This window comes from Aptenodytes patagonicus, chromosome 2, assembly GCF_965638725.1.
Source record: "Aptenodytes patagonicus chromosome 2, bAptPat1.pri.cur, whole genome shotgun sequence".
NCBI classification, from domain to species: Eukaryota; Metazoa; Chordata; class Aves; order Sphenisciformes; family Spheniscidae; genus Aptenodytes; species Aptenodytes patagonicus.
In genome coordinates this window covers 72,930,841-72,948,408 of record NC_134950.1, presented here as the reverse complement: position 1 = coordinate 72,948,408, position 17,568 = coordinate 72,930,841, and the positions used below count along the sequence as shown (strand labels likewise).

The window sequence follows — 17,568 nt, the reverse complement described above, 5'->3', positions numbered from 1 at the left end:
TGCTAAACTAGTGGACTTGGCAAACAGTGGTATAATCTGTCAGAAAAGCTGTAACAAATATACCTGCATGAGGCTTTAATAACCCTAGCTCGAAACACTAATATTTACTGAAATTTCAGTGTTATCTGCCAATATTGATGCAACGTGTGTTCTGAGAGTACTGTACAATGAGCAACTGCCAATACACACTTCAAAGCTGTTCCTGTTTTTAAATCTATTATTTACTCTACGGCTCTTCAATAGTTTCCTGATCAAACCAGCCAAGCTCTACCCTGGCACACTGATAACTCTTATATTGCACCAGCATATTGAAATATCTCACGGTAGCCTTTTACATCAAGAATTTCACTACACTCAAACTCTTTCACAAGGAACTTGAAGAGCACAATATGGACAGCATATTAAAAAAATTCTTGATCATTATAGGTGAACTGTTTGTTTTTTTGAGAATGATATTATACTGATGCCCCTGCAGAAGAATTAAGACTAACATAAGGTGGACTTCATACATTTAGGGTCAAGGCCCCTGACTCTCAGAAGAATTATAAGATGACACTGGTGAACGGAGTCTTTGCTGAATCTTCTGAGAATGCAGAAGCAGCAAAGTTAAATTGAGTCCTCAGCTTCCAGCAGCAAACTGGTCTGGCTGTGAGCATAGGCAAAGCAGAAATTGCCTAAGGTAGCAGGCTGTTGGGAAGACAAAGCGCATGTCCCTTAACATTCCCCCCCCCAATTTTGTCCATATTAGGACTGGGAAAAACAGGTTGTCTGAAACTGCTGCTGCCCCTAAAGTAGGAGTGGAAACTATTGGTAGAATGCCCAGTGCCAGCAGCTGTGATAGCTGACTAGTATCAGTCCCTGGAGGCAGCCAGATTAACAGCATGGATCCTCTAGATCTCTCCATTGCAATTCCCCACTTTTCTGCAGCAGGCAGGGGTGGTCCTGTCCCATCTGTTATTTTAGGAGGACTGACTGTCAATTTTGTCTGAGTCATTGAAAAGTCTTGTGCTGGCTCTAGAATAAAAGGCATGCAAAATGTTTATAGTCTTAAATGAGGAATAATCATGGCATTACTTATATTTAGAAATTCAGGGAGCGTCCTTGGTCTAAATGTTGTATGTACTATGCTACTTGTTCCAAAATGCAGATGACATTGTCTGCATTTCATTCTCCACTCCTGGCTATCTCAGTTTCTCCTTTTTCTACCCCAGGTTCTTTGTTGTGAATTCAACAGATTAGTGTTAAAAACAGTTTTCGTTCATTCAGGTTGGATGGATGTTCTGCCATCACTGTCTGCATTTGAGATTTGAACCACAAATGTGGTTCAGTTTCAACTTTCAACTTCTCAGTGTTTTCAGGATTTTTGGCTTGGTGATTTTTACACCTTATTCCATGGGAATTTCCAGAGATTACAAATTCAGTAGCCAAATTCAGAGTCTAGAAGTGGAACTTCCAACGTCTGTTCCATGACTATCTGACTGGTTTTTGTGCCCTGGAGCTTTGTTCCTTCAAGCTGGAAAACCTCAGACCTTAAGTGATGGAATTGAACTATTCCTAAAGATCTGTGAATTGTTCTCTTGGTCCATCCTGTGCTTGTGATATTTCCTCATGTTGCAGCTAGTGTTTTTCAAAGTGGCAGAATTTTACAACATAACTGCTTCTCTGGTTTTACAAATCAAGACAGATTTTTATTCTAATTGTTTGAAAGTGTCACAGTGAGCCATATTATAATCCCCCTTTTTATCATCTGTATTAGGTCAAGAGTTGTATTTGTGAGGCTCATGAGGATCAGATGTCTTACTCCTTATTTCATACTCCTTATGGCTGCTTCCTCTTTGGTATACCACTGCACTAGGACAAAGGAGGAACTTTCCCTGAGTTTTGCTCAGGCTCAGTCTTCAAGGGCTGCCCTCTAGCCAGTTCACGTGCTTCCTTGCTCCCCCTATTTCTGGCATATTTCTGTTTTTTCTCAGATACAACTTATTCCAACAGTAAGCAAGTTCTATCATTTGTATGCAGGCATCCTTGCCCTTCTCCATGAAAGCCCTTTGGGCATCGTGGCTGGATGCCTACTTCAGCTTTTGGTTTGGACAGTGGCTCCCGTTATGTCAGTTGTCATTATTGTCAAGGAGCTTGATTGGTTTTTATATTAGTCCTCAGTGAAGACTGGATGTTTGCTTCCAGTCTTTGATGAACTATTAGGAATATGCAATAGGGCACTCAAGAAAAAAAAAAAAATTGCTTCTTTGAGTTTTAAAAGAAGAAAATGGTGGGTGATTTTAAATTATTTTTAGCTCTGTGATTAGTACTGTATAAACGTTATTTAGACTTTATACAAAAAACACAGTAATTTCTTCTTTGTGCCGGTCAACTAGCAACTCCTTTTACACCCACTGGCATGCTTAGTCACCTCTTTTGTAAACCTTCACAAGCAAACTTCCCCAAGGGTAGCTTTGATAAAATGGCACGTTCGCCGTGGCAGTGAAAAATGACTTTCTACCTTCCCTGTAACAACGAAACACAGAGTTGGAATCTGTTTGAAAACCCAGGGCTCACCCAGAACTGTGGAGTATTGCTTTGCCATCTGCTTCTTGTAGGAGAGGAATTAGTTCATGCCTGTTAGGGCTAATCCTTTCCCTGCTCGTAAAGTCCTCCCTTCCCGTCCATCCCCCAGTGATCCTTTGAAAATAGGAGGGAAATACTTGCCAGCTCTGGGCTTCTATGATCCTGCTGGAGGAGACACCCATGTCTCAAGTAACCCTGTGCACGCTTCTTTGTTTTCTATTGAGGACCTACTGGTTTCATTCTGTTTCATCTTGTCTCTCCACTGCACTGGACTGGCTGGGTGGTGAAACACTGCAAAATTATGTTAAGCAAGACTTAAGGGCAGACATCCAAGTGCAAGATTGAGAGCAAAAGGGTATAAATAAAACAATGACAAATTCGCTTCTGGTCTATACTTAACCATGACTCCTGTTTCAAGTATCCCGTGAGGGATTTCTTTTGCATTGCCCTGTGGTGAGAGCAGAAGATGGTGGATTCATAGGGTCAGCCTTCCTGCCAGGTGGCAAGCTCACTTCTGCATGACTTCCACTTCCAAACACCCTGTGTTCCTCTGGAAATATGCTTTTGGATGCAAATGCCGATCATGTCCTGTCTTGAGAGGGACACCTCAGATAGTTAAATGGTCATTTCCATGTCAGCCTGGCAGGGACTGTCAGACAAATGCAGCTGATTTTGCCTCCTGAGATCAGAAGTGTTGTGCACCAAGAGTATATTCTCTCTTTGTCCTTCAGCAGTCTGCTGACTAGCTGCCCCTGCCCATGCGATCTTTTTCAACTCCTCACACTGCACTGAGGTTATTTATACAATCATAACATCTCTGTTATGAGATATCAGTTGTGCATGTGTTCTGCAAGGTTCATGATCACTGGTACCTTAGTGACTTTCTATAGACATCACACTTTATAACCATGGATAACAGATGCTGTAAAATTCATATGGTATGAGTGCTAATGCAACTTGTACGTAATGTTTCAGATACAGTGCCTTTTTTGAAGATCAGTTCCTCTCTGCTTTGCTGTGTGTCTAGGTACAAAGTGCATTTTCTTCTGATCTAACTGCACTGGAATTCCAGGCAAGGGATGTCACTTTTATAGAGCTATACCATAATTCCATTAAAAAAAAAAAAAATCCTGTTTTTACCTTATCTTGGATGTACAGTGCTCCTGGTTCCCTGCAGATACAGTCTCCCTTGATACAGAAGCCCAGACACTGATTTTCAAGATAGGGTTCATTTTGGACTTTATTGATGCAATAGACCTTGGTTTTGGCTGCCTTCAGAGGACAGAATTTCAGCCAAGTAGAGCTGATGGTGTAATCTTGGATGATGATGGTATTTGTGATTGTCCAGCGAGCCTTCCCAGGGATCAGTGTACATCTCTGGGTTTGGACACAGTCATTTTCATTCTGACAAAATTACTGGTGGTGTGGAAGAAGAACATGGCTATAGCTGGGGTGGATTTTGATCTTTCCCAGCCATAAGATGTTTTATTGTTTGCATCATGTTCTGCTTTTTGAAAATTTTCAAAGTCAGTGGAGTAGAAGGTCTGACTTTTTCAGAATGGTGTATGAGGTCAGTTGTACAGAGTTATTTATCTCTTTCTTTGCAGTATTTTTAGGGAAAGAGACAAACGTGTTGTTTTTTAAAATTATGCTAAAACAGACATCACAACACATTGAGATTTTAATTTTAGAAAACTGCTGGCTATGAATGAAAGACCTCTCCTCTCTTACCTCCACTAATTTTTTTATTTTTTTTAAATATAGTTTGGTGCTTTCTTTTTTCTTTTCTTTTTTGTTCTGAAATGATCCCTGTCTCTTTTCTTCTGTATAAGCTAGCCATAAACTTGCCAAAATTATGCAATTCATTGAATGATGTGATTCAAATGCAGTGTATGTGGGGCTTTTTCCTCTTTCTCTCTCCCACTAATGAGGGAAGAGTTTTGTGTTTGTGGGATTATACCACAAGGCTCATGATTTTCATGTGAAGCTCCAAGAATTGGCATTGACAGTCTTATCAAACAAGGATAAAATTAGGATAGTAAAGTTAATGCAAAGTAGAGAAATGGGACAGAAGGCAGAAACTGAGGAACAGTTTTTTCCACCACTAGCGGCTTTGCAGTTGGTGGCCACAAAAGCATCTTTTTGAACTGTATTGCTTGCTGTGGTAGACAGACCGAAGCAGTTGAGAGCTAGGTTCAACAGCTTTCTCAGGCTTCCCAGCTACAGATACTCTCTGATGAATAGGGCTCCAAGTCGCTTGATATAGCTATATGTTTTATGCCTCAATTACCACAGCTTTCTGTTGCAATCTTTGGTTTATTCACATCCAGTGAACTTCATTGTGCTTTCATTTTTTGGAGAACTACATTTTTAGTGCTTATCTATTTAAAAGAAAGTTCCTCTAATTCATGGTATCGAGTCAATTGAATATGGGCTTTTAAAACAGAGTATTGACTATTCTTTCTTCAAAGGTTAGACTTTATTTCCAAATTTTGAATAGCTTTTTTTTCTTTTTTTTTCCTCCTTTTTTTTTTAAATCCGGCGCATGGTGCCACTGCGTTTGCAGAGCTTGATCCAGAAGAATCGAAGCACATGCTTAAGGAGAAGAATGGCATGTGGTTCATGAACCCCATAATTAGTTCCCCTTCCTAGCTCTAAGCAGTAATTAAATCTGTCACTTCTGCTCTGCTGATTCATTTATTTAGCTATTTAATTGCTCAGCTGAATACGTCTTTATCTCCGGAACTGCAACATTTTATTCAGACAAAGAAATAGCATAATCCATTTTTTTTCCAAGAGCAGGGACATGTAAAAGAAAAGAACACTAATACTAGATGATTTGGTGGTGTTGTCAGTTTTCACTTATCAAACAAAACAGTGTTTAAGGGAAAACTTGAACCAGTGCTTGAGGATAGCTTTCCATATATAGGCTTGTTTCTCCAGGAAATTATGTCAAATGCGAGGACGCAATGTATCTGCTCCAGGTTTCCATTTCCATAATGAGTTAACTTAAAGCACTTCCAGGTAATAGTCATAGTTTTCTATAAAACAAGAAGTCTTACCCTGATCTATTGGTGGAATATTTTACAAACAGTTTAAAATTGAAAATATATACTAAATTGTTACAAACTAAACAGTATCTTTTGTTTATACATTTTCTTTTTGGGACATTGCTCATGGAGATTTCTGTCATCTGTCTCTTAGATTTGTCATCAACTACAGCATTTTGATCGGTAAGTAAATGGTGTTTTGAATACTTTCAAGCTTTCAAAGGAGAGCCCTTCTGAATACCTCTCTGTGAGGCATATTTCCATACATGCAGTTTTCTTCATGTTACATTTTCAGCATCCTTAAGGGAGGTTGCAAGATTCTCCCACCATTTTTATGCATAGGTTGGAAAAGCTGGTGTAGGAAAGCAGCATGCAAAACAATGAGGACCAGGTCAAGACAGATCAACTCAAACAGGGCCTTTTGGCAAGACGAGGAAATACTGTTTATTTTTATAACCTTTTTTTTCCTCCTGTCTCTGAACTCTGTAACGATAGCTGATCCAGGAAGTGAAAGATACAAAAACCACCCAAAATTGAGAGAGAAGGATATTTTTCTTTTACTTCTGGCATCAGTGGCACAGTTCCGCAAATTTATTCATCTGCCCGGCTGGCTGGATTTTTATACCGTGCACACAATCTTGCATTTCACTCCATTAGTGACTTATTTTTGCTGTCTTGTTACTCAGTTACGACTATGCAGCTGTTTAAGTCATAGGTCATGTTTTTCTCAGGTAAGCTCATTATTCTGAAAACATTTTACTGTTTACCTGGAGGGGTTTTTGTTCTTGAGGATATTTTTTTTTCCCTTCAGCGGAGGTCCTGTCCACTCCTTTGCAATGCAAAGCATGTCTGTACTGCCACTGCAGACACCCAGCTTGGCCCTGCTTGAAGTAAAAGAAGGACCCAACGTAAAGACCAGCCGGTGGAACTGGCAGGGTTTATTAGCTATATTGCAATACCTTGCAAATACAGCTGGACGTCCTGCCATACCTCCGGCTGCTGTGCTGGGCTACACGGACCACCACCCTGCCTGTGCCAGAACAGGGGTCTCTGCTTCACTCTCCCCTGTCCTCAGGGAGGGCTGTGTCAGCCCACGGGCTGGCGGCTTTGGCCCGACAATGCTTAGTCTGTATTGTTTGTGTTGGTGTTATTGTTCTGCATCTGTGCGCTCTGGGTTACTGAAAGCTCTTTGTTGAAATAAAGAATATTTCTGTCCCTGCTAAAACTAGGAAGTCTGGAAAACTTCCGGGCAGTTTTGTTCTTGCAAGCCTGTGCACGTGATTTTTAGACTAGGGTTTTGCATGGGCTTCACTTAAATATTCTCTCTTTTAAATGCGTTTCTTCAAATTATCTTCTAAAAGTACATGCTTTGTTATGTAGGGCACATGCTTAAATTCAGGGAATTAATAAAACAGCAAAAACCATCTCTGGACATCCTTTGAGGATAAGGGTGCTTTGAGGATAAGCCTATATGTGAATGGGTTTAGTATGAGAAAGCAATGTTCACTGCAGCAGGACAAACAAGTATGATCAGAGGAGGGCATGGGAATGAAATGGAAAAAATAACATTTATTTGTAATAGAAGAGAAGTTTATTGTTGAGTTGGTGGAAAACAAACAGAGGGAACACAGATAATTTCAGATGTTTTTTATGTCCGTTCTGAAAGAGCTTGAGGTTAGTCAATAGGATTAACTACTTTTACATAGATTTGTACATAAACATTGAGACACGAGAGTTGGAGGGACATCAGCTGAGTGCCCTCCCTTTGCAATGATTACATTTGGGAACGTCTGTGGGGGGAATTAGGTGACAGTGACTATTGGCTTCCCCTCAGATGAACCTAGCTGTTGTCATCTTGCCATCAACAGGCTGGAAATTACTATCTCAAAAGCATTGCAGAGTTTACAAGCAGTCAAATGGGACCGAAACCACTCCCTTCTGCCGCCCTGCCCTGCCCTGCCCTCCCCATGCTGGAGCAGGCAGCATCCAGCTACTTGCACAGTGCGAACTGGAGGTTTGCAAAGCAGTGCACAAGCTCTAGGTCCCGGCACCTCTGGCGGAGGCACTCTGCTTGATCAAGGGTGTTTTGAGGGGGTTTTTTGTTAGTTGTCAGCTCTAACTCACTGTAGAGTTAGAAACCTCAGGCTGGAGTTTCTCCTCACTCACAGTGCTGGAATACGCTGGTGTAAAATGTGTCTAAATCAAATTAGATTAAATCCCCCAGTTTTGATACAAATGCACCCAAGCCTGTACTTTATTAATGTATTGATTTACTTATTGGCGTATTGGGAACCTCTTGTTAATGTTTTAATTTAGAGAAGTCATTGCTTATACTATTTTTGTGATGTAACGTGTCTGCGGGGTCGGAGGCTACCTCTGACCAGCCCTGGTCAGTGTACTCGGTTATATAAGATGCATAGACTTGGCTACCTATAAATATGAGCATGCAGCTGTCACAAAGGGATTGTGAGCGAGCTGTTCGGGACCTCGAAAACATAATAGCTTGGCACCCAGAAATATACAGCTTTGATAACATATTACAAGGTTACGTATTAAGGGAGAGGGTAGGAAGGTGGCGACTGCTTTTAGTCTTTGCTCTGGTGTTGTTTTTTTTCTTATTTTTCCTCCTTTGTACTTCTGGTATACATCGGATCTTTACAATTTTTATCACATTAGGATGTGACATTCCTGGCCTTGACAGTGCTTTTGTTTGGATATTTATAGCAGCTTCTGGTCATTGTTGAGCAAAGGAGATTGCCCTGCCCTCTGGCCCTTTCTTAAGCAGATTTTGGGCAGAAGCTCCTCTCATGTGGCACTAATTGAAATGATTGGTGGAGGGGGTGTTGTGAGCGCACTCTGGCTGACTCGGGCTTATCTGTCAGGGGCTAAGCCAGGGGAGGAAGGGAGGAAAACCGGGGAGAAGGGAGGAAAGGGGGGAAAGAAAGGAGGGGAAGGGGGGGGGGGGGAAGGGGAAAAAAAAAAAAGCCCAGCTTTGCTTCACTCTGGTAGGGCTCAGGGCTCCCGGCCATCTGTCCACGCTCGGGCGGCACGGAGGGAGCCGGCTGGCTGCAGCCCCGCGCAAGGGCGGCGCGGAGGGAGCCGGCTGGCTGCACGACCCCACGGGAGGAAGGGAGCGGCGTGGGGCCCCGGCCGGGCTCGGGGACCCGCTCGGCAGGTGGGTACCTCTGCCCCGCGCAGGGATGCGAGAGGGGATGGAGCAGGCTCCGGCCGCAAGGAGCAACCCTCCCTGCTTTCTGGAGTTGTAGCGCGGCCGAGGAGGGGGTGCTGCCTGCGGGGGCTGGGTTTGGGGTGTTCGCTTTGTTTCGAGCTTGCAGGAGCCGAGCACGCTGCTTTTGCGGGCGCTTTAGGGACCGAGTTTCGCTCCTCTGCCCGCCCGGGGCAGGCTGCGGTGGGCAAAGCCGTTAAAAGATTGAAACCAACAAGTTGCTGTAGAAGTGATTTGCGTGGAGAATGTGCTGGTTTATCATCCGCACAAGTGAGCTGCGCTAAAATGTCTATTAGGGGCTGTCAGTCGGAAAGTGCGCGCTTCCCTGGGGTGAGTAACCCCGCCTGAGCCGGCAGCTCCAGGGTTTAAATGCGATAATATCATCTGGAGGCTGGTGTGTGTGCCCCCCGCTTCCCCGCAGCCACCCCCCGGTTAATAGTTTCCTGCAAGTTTAACGTGAAATGGGGAGAGGCGAGATCTGGCCCTTGCCAAGGAAAACTACAGAAGGAAGGCAGAGGCTAAGAAGTTTCGGACGTACTGTAAACCAGCATCCCTGTCAAAAGCTACTGAGCTGGAATATTGTCCCATATTTTGGGGGTGCTAGCATTGGAAGTTGCTTCCTTTCATTTAGCTGGTAACGTTTCTGAAGGCTTTTTTTGGTTTTTAAGTTGCTAATGTAAGCAGCCTAAGTAAACAATCGTATCGCTGTTCTCTGTGTTGTGCAATGGGGGAAAAGTGAACTTCAAAGTGTGCATTTTTTAAAGAAGAGCTAGGAAATATATGGTAGCTTTATGATAACAGTAATAAGAGAGGACTCTGGACTTCATGCCTATTATTATTATTAAAGATGCAAGAAGTTTTGTTACTATGCGCCAAAAACTATGCTTTAATCTCTTTGATACATCTTCTAAAATTTCCTGTTACACTGGATATGGCTATGTTTAGCGTACACCTTCTATTTGTGTTTCTGATAACCCTACTAGTACTACTGGAAAAATAAACATTCAGTTAATACATATTACCTAATCATGTTTTAACAGCTCTTGTGTAGATTATAGGCAGCAAAATACAGTCATAGCTGGAAATTGCCGTGCATGTCTATCTTCAAATGTTAAAAAAAAAAAAAAAAAAAAAAAATTGCTGTTAGAAGTGTGCATACCATCCAGTCCAGCTGTAGGTCTTGTTTGTTTCTTTTATATAAAGTTTTAGAAGTAGAACAGTGGTAAAAAAATGGAGTTGAGCAGCTGGTAATCCATTTGTCCACCGCTTATCCCTATAAAGAATCCTGGTGCAAAGTTCATGAACTATCACTGAGGATGGTTCAAAATGGAATCCAGGAATCGGCCATACTAAAATCAGGCAAGAGTTTATAAAAATAAAATAAACTGAAAAGCTGAGGCTTGCCTACTCATAAACCTCTTAATAAATACATCATCTATCTAGTATTCTACTCATTGTAGTCAAGAAACGGAAAAACTTGATCGATCATGTGGTTATTACTCCATACCTTCTTAATCTATAATCAAGTGAACAAAAATACTTTTATTTTCCTTACAATCTGAAATAGCTGGTTTCTTACAAAAGACCTTGCCCTCTTTCTTTCTCTCATCTGTGTTCGTGCTGCAAAAATAAGTCCTCGAGAATATAACTGTTTGTTTTACTGGTTCCGTTCCTTATCAATCTTGGTCTCCAGTTTATTCTGGTTTGAATATTTCTGTAATATTCAAGTCAGTCAGTTGCATTACTTCCTTCAAGGACCATATTTAAACACAACTGTAGAGTGTGTGCAGTATGATAACACGTAGTGACATGGATATATTCATTTTATTCTTACATGTCTCAATATTTTTTTGTTGTTACTTTAGAGAAGCTAGAAACATGATAAACGCTCTATTAGTGGTATTGGTAAGAAATACATTAACGCAAGCACGCAGTCAGTAGGAAAGCATTTTTATTTGAAAGCCTTCTCATAATGGACATCGTACTAATAATCTTAATGTGTAACCTGTGCTGCATATCTTCAGTGTTAGATTAGATTTGTTTTTAGGTACTTTGTAAATATAATTTTTATTCAGGATAACTGAATTTCTACCAGATGTCCAGGCTCCTTGTTTCTTTTCAGCCTTTGCAGCCTCTGAATGCCACAGGAATTTGTTGGGCGAAGGACTGGGTGTGCATGGGGTAGACATTTCAGAATGCAGCCCTTCTTCTCGGAGACCGTCCTCGGTATTGTAGGGCATTGAGGTCTGATATTAATGTAAAGCAAAATGTGTTATTAAAAATATAAGTCAAATCCAAAGACTGCTGTGTTGGTTGGATACTCAAGAGCAAACTGAAATAGCCTTCTCTGACAGATTACTGAAAATGTGGTGAGCAACTTTTGTAAGCCGTGAGGGTAGTGCTCAGTTGTGAAGCCGCTTGCCACGGAGCCATGGCATGGCTGGAGGCTGTCCTAGCCAAAGCGCGGTGGTTCACACCCTTGTGGTGCTCTGCGCTGGGGGAAGTGGGACAGGACACAGGAGGAGAGGATGAGCCATCCCTCCTGCTCGGGAGGGCGGGTAGGCCAGGGCTGAGCACACTGGGCAGGGACAACTGCAAAGGGACCCTGCAGTAGGGCAAGGGTGTATCACTGGGGCAGGACGTTGTGGAGAAGCTTGCAAAGCTAATGGGGGATGTGGCTGCAGCCATGGGTGTGTGTGGCAGGAGTGTGAAAGAGGTATTTGCAGGAGGGAAGGGTTTTGAAGTGGCAGATGCTGTGGCAAAACACATAGTGGTCATGGTGGTGATGGTTTGAGGGGGGCAGAGAGGTTGGAGGTCTGATGGAGCAAGGAGTAAAGGCAGGCTGGTGGTCCCAGGAGCAGTCAGGAGCGCTAAAGCTCTTCACTACCATAGGGAGACTTTGCAGCTGAATGGGTAACCCAGTTTGGGTGCTTTGGGAATAAGGAGTCAAAAGTGGGGAAGTGACCATCAACATTCCTGCTCATCATCACAGACCGAGGAAGAAGTGTTGGGCAGCTGAGCCGCGGTGAGATTAGGTACAGCAATTATAACTGGGGTGCAGTGAGAGGGCTGGCAGCCAGGAGGCAGGGGGATGGTGAATAATCTTTAGCCTTTTCTGTTGCATACATGAAATCAGGAAGGCAAACTATTACAGCTTAAAGCAAAACATAAGGATAGGAACTCAAAATGCATCTGTAGCCCTGAAACGGTTTACTCTCGTCGTTAGTCTTTCCCAAAGATTTTCAGTTAGTGGGGTCTCCATCTTCTGACGTTTATAACAACGTCATGGCTGGAGATTGTAGAATGCACAGAAATTTAGTTTCATAGACTTTGCAAGATCATTTTTCTTTAAAAGAAACCTTGTCGCACTTTTAATAACAGATGCACTTTGTTGCATTCATTTGCTAAGCAACAGATTCACCGTGTTGCCTATGAAGCACAAAAGCAAGGGAGGCTTTGACACACGAAGTAGAGCTTACGTAAAGTTCATGAGCAGCAGCAGAAAGAGTGAGTGATGAATACTCTGGGTTTTGTTCCTTACCCAACCTTAAAATATTTTAATGTATTTTTCTCTGCTGGCTGCCATCAGCAATAGAAGTATCAACATGAGAAAAATGGGTCGCTTGGGTTTTAGCATTAAGCAGCAAATCCAGGGCCAATAGGATTTAGCTGGGATGTTAAGGTTTATTCAGTGCATTTAGCTAATGAAGTTGGAGGCAGGGGGGAGGAAAAAAGTCAGTGTCTGGGGTTGGGGGAGGGGACGAAATGGCCTCCTGCCACCGGGTGCATCCTGTGGTGACTCCTCCTGATTGATAGATGCTCCACAAGACAAAAAAGAGCTGAGCGAAGGAGGTTTTAATTAAAAAATACCAACTCAATGCCAGCTCTTTTGGATTAAAACCAAGCAGAAAAATCTTTGTAATAGACATCCACCTAGTCTTAAGGGTGTATGTGTGTTTTTTATGGAGTGTAGTGTCCATCGGCTAGGGGGAGGGAAGAGGGAGATGATAATACATCCAAGTGTCTATAAAGTGGTTAGAAAGCCACGAAAATATTCAGCAAGTGCAATCGTATGTTAACATTCATCAATCAGGCACAGAAATCAAGGTCAGGTCAACAAACTCCCATTTGAGCAGTATGCCAAGATTTCTAGCAGACAGCCCCATCGTCCCTGATGCACACGGGTGGCCCTTTGCTGTGCTCACCCCTATTCTGAAGCTTTTGTGTCTCCTGCCAAAGGCTGTCATCTTGTGTACACACACGCTGTTCAGCATCTTGACTTGCTTTCCGAGCTCTGAAAGCCTTCAGCACTGAGACACAAAAAACAATTAGTATAGAAAGTCATTGTTATTTAAAAAATAAAAGGTTAATATCTATACTTCAAAAAAAAAAAATGCAAATCAACATGAATGGGCCTTTTTTCCAAAAGGGTTAATGTAAGCGCTTTTTTTTTTTAATTCTGTTCCTCTACAGACCAGACTCCCACTCAGATCAGATCTTGTTTTTTCCCAAAGCTGTAATGGTTGTTTAGAGTCTGGTGAACTTCCTTATTCCGTTCACCCCCTCAGAGGTCCATGCTTGACGTCGTAGCTAGACGTAGCTAGCTGCTGGGAGTCATTGAGCAGTGATTAAGACTGTCAAGACTCAGCCCAGTGACCTCAACAGACTTTCCTTCTGAGAAGGATGTGGGCGTCGGTGGTAGGATTTGACTGTAACAGTATGGAATAAATAAGCAGTGGACTTACTTATAACATGAATAAAAAGAGTCCACGTACCTGTTGTTCTCAGCATAATCTAGTTGCTCAGACAGCCTATGGCTTGATACAAGTGCGTGAGGACACTGCAGCATTTCTTAGTAGGATTTATTGCAGTGACACCTGAAAACTTCTACAAAATAGTTCAGAGAAAAACTTTTGGTTTTGTTGCTTTTTAACCTCGCAAACAGTTTAAGACAAACATTTTCAAATAATTAAAAAAAAAGGCAATTAAAATGTTTAGAAAAACACTGTTTGCACGTCTCTGCCTTGTTCTGTACTGCTTTATTTCTGTTAGATTCACAGTACATTTACTGAAAAACTTTTGGCTATGCTTATAGACTAGTTTAGGGACGTGTCTGTAATAAGAAACAAAGAATAATTTCGCTAAAAAAAAAAAATCAAAACCAAACAAAAGCACTTGACTGTGATGCTTAAAGCGAGGCTTTATGAATGTTCAGCCAAGTTTTAGAAAATGGGGGTGGCTGTGTCAGAACCGCAGTCCCAGGCACGTGGCAAGGGTCTGGGCAGCTGCATACAGAGCACGTGGAGCTCTAGAAAAAGAGACTTTTGTCATCTTTTATATACGAATATGTATGCGTTTGTTGGTAAGCAAATACGGATAAGATATTAGTGCTAATCTGAGGATTTCATTAAATGAAATCTGAACAGTCTGGTTGTCCTGGTGGCAACAAGGGAAGCAGAATACCATCCCAGATGCAGAGCACTCTACAGAAAAGCGGAGGGGTACGTCTCCCAAAAAAAGAACACTTTTGGATGCTACATGACAATGAAGTGCTTGGTGCAATGTCCACACCATCTAGTCCTGTATTTATGATAGTTTATTACCTTTACTCCTGTTGGCCTGCATTTTCTCATCAGTGGGCAGTAAAGCACCTATTCTGCATTTGAGCCTGATTTAAATGAATAGAAGGACAGAATCTGAGTTTTGAAGACCAGAAAATGACTTTTCTGTGATTTCATTCAATGAACAAAACTCTGTGCGTACCTCGAGGATCTCATTAGCGTGACTGTGGCTGCGTGTCAGCATCTAGCCAGAAGAGCTAATGGAAATTTTGCTGGCTGTTTTGTAACATTAAACATTCTATAGAACAACAGCAAAGACTTTAAATGAAAAGGCTGTAAAAACATTGGGGGCAGATGCAACGTTTGTAAATGCTGTAAATCCATTTAATAATTACTATATAGTACTGGATTAAATACTGAAAGTCCCTGAGCTGCCTGGATCTAGTGGAGATTTGTTTACATATGATCGAAGTGATTAAAAAGACTGTTTGCCTCTTTTATTAATGTATGTTATACCTATAAGAGTAAATTAAAATAAAATGTTTCGCTCCTGCAAATGGGAAAATATGAGAGATCTACCGTTGTTCCGATATGCAAGTTCAGGGTTTTCATTCGCAGCGATAAGAATCAGGTTTGGAGTCTCAACTCCTCTTTCAGAGATGTTTAAATTGCTGGATTTTGATCAAGTAGTAGGGAACATCAGAAGTTACATCGTTAGATTTCTCAGGGAAGAGCAAGGGCTCTGGGCAGACGCTGAGAGGGAGAGATATACTTAGTTTCCCCTCCCTCCTTCCCCCATCAGCATTCACACTGTACAAACACAGATGCCTGGCAGGTAACGGAAAGACTGTCACTGTTAATTAAGTACTGTGAGCATCCCATGATGCTTACCACGGACTGGGGTGGGGTAGAGGAGGTTGAATAAAAATCATAACAGCTCTTAAACCTTGCTTATAACAAAGTCTAATGTCCCTTCAGTGTCGTAGTGTCAGATAAGTAAGATACTCTGAATCCGACCCTGTGTTTTAAAATACTGCTGAAATTTTGGAGGCTTCTGTTGTTTGTGCAGGAATGATACCTCTCTGAGAGCTGTCGTGTGGAGCCTCCTGAAGCTGTACTTTCCCATGACTAACTAGAGCATCTCCCCAAACAGCCTCCAATGCTGACAGAAACGCATCTGCGCTTGGGGGTGTCTGTTGTGACCGTCACATGCTGGGTGTGACTCTTTCCCACGCTTCTAACCAGCGTTGCTGTTGGCCTCCTGTTTGCTTACAGGAACCACAGTTGCCTATATATCTCTGGGAGCTTCAGTACCAATTAATCTGTCAACATATCCTATCGTAACTTAATATGTGACAGCATAGTATCCAACCTCTCATTGGTAGCTAATTAGTGTTTGTGAGTAATCTAACCCATGTCTTAAAAAGCATGCTTCAAGAAGACACTGATCTTCAGCTGTGGCATGGTAAGTTCAGGGATACCTGTTCCTGGTGCTGGCTGTGGAGCAGAATGCATTAGCTTAAACACTACAAATGCAAATAATTTCCTTCTGCAGCTATTAAGATTGTCATGACTGAATGTAATGGTAGCTCACCTGTTTTGCGTCTTGTTGCCCCTGCGTAGGATCACATCCATGACCAGCTACTGAGTGTCAGCTGATGAGTGATAGATGAGTGGTAGTTTATAGCCAGTGGGTGATACAATCTCCTTGCAGCTGTGTGGACATACTTTAATGTGGTTGGATGATGCTTTTTGATTTCTCAGAAACATCCTTCCTGCTCCGTTGGTTTTTAGCTTCAATGAAAAGCTGTTCAATGTAAAAGGCAGAGTTACGGCCGTTTAGGCAACCCATCTTGATATTCCCTTTTTTTCTGATACTAGTTTTCTTCTGACAAAGGTAGCCTTAACTTTTGGATTTGCTAAACTTTTAGAGGGTTTTGTTTGTTTATTTTATTGTTTGATTGGGCAAATGTATCAACACCACTTGTGGTTGATTACATATATTTGTTGGTAGCCACTTCTTGACCCCACACTTGCTGTGAGGAGATTGCCGACAGGCGATTTGGATCCTGGGCTTTGCCTTGTCATCCCTGGGTTTCGTTTTAGGGTAATCTGCTTACTGGGACCTATTCACTTCTAATCCTGTTCATTGCTGTGATATTTCCTTTCAGACAGTGTGACCTCTTCTTGCCTGTTGTACCTCAGTTAAGAAACAAGCCTGATCTTACTTTGAGTGGGTGTGTGAAGTTACTGTGGAGCTGGCAATAAAATGCAAGCGAGGCTTTACAAAAAAAGTGTGCAGAAACTATCCTTTTTACTGTGCTTTTATTACATTGGATTGTGCACAGATGGATGGGCTTTTAGTTGGCTCAAGAGTAAAGGGCCCACCAATATATATCTAAACCTTTCTAAAGCAACTTGAATTCCCTTAGGAGCAATGCATTAAAGTGCCTATGAAAAAAGAGTTTTCTTTTACCTTGTGACCTTTCTGCTTTCCCATCACTAGACAGGAAAGACCCAGTCTCCAGTGAATATTATTGTTAGTCAATAAAGTTAAAAGCAGCAGATCATATATATATTGGGAGATAAATAATAACAAAAGTAGCCAGAACTAGTGTTGCCTACGGCTACTAATAAAATGTCACCTTCATTTTAGCTCTGTATGCCTCTGAGATCATACTTAAAAATATATCAAAATCTGATGCTCTCAATGAGAATATGGCTGAGTTGACAGATAAAGAAATGTATTTCTAAATAGTATTCTGAATATATACTGGACAAGCATAAAAGATTGCAGATGCACCTAAAACGTGTTTCATTTCTAGTTCCTACGCTGCTAATGCAATTCAGATTTTTCATATATATATTTTTTTATATTGGGGGATTGTCTTATGTGGAGCTTAGTAGATTTTACAAAATCCTTTCTTGGCTGTGTTGATTTCAAAGGTATTTATTCTTACTCACTTGAAACACTTAACCGGGAATTTTACTTAACTACAACTTCAAACCATGGCTGGCAACTTTCTAAAGAAAATTATTATGTTTATACGACATTAAATTTCTTGCATGTTTTTGTTTATAGGATCTGGGCAAATCAAGTAAAATTTGTGCACATATTTGCCCAAATTTAAAAGGAAATGAGTTTACACTGTTATAACTGCTTTCT

At 41.7% G+C, this 17,568-nt stretch overlaps 1 protein-coding gene across 5 annotated transcripts in view; it reads left to right on the top strand.

The window, feature by feature from the left end:
- Positions 1–17,568, top strand: part of LOC143156555 (poly(rC)-binding protein 3-like) — a 548,870-nt gene that overhangs the window by 398,126 nt on the left and 133,176 nt on the right. The window contains exon 1 of one of the 5 annotated variants that reach the window (XM_076330214.1): positions 8,070–8,159. The exons of 3 other annotated variants lie outside the window; for them this stretch is intronic. The gene's annotated coding sequence lies outside the window, so the exon portion shown is untranslated. Of the gene's footprint in view, positions 1–8,069; positions 8,160–8,627; positions 8,791–17,568 lie in introns of those variants that run through there. One more of the 5 variants, XM_076330215.1, reaches the window with a different exon arrangement.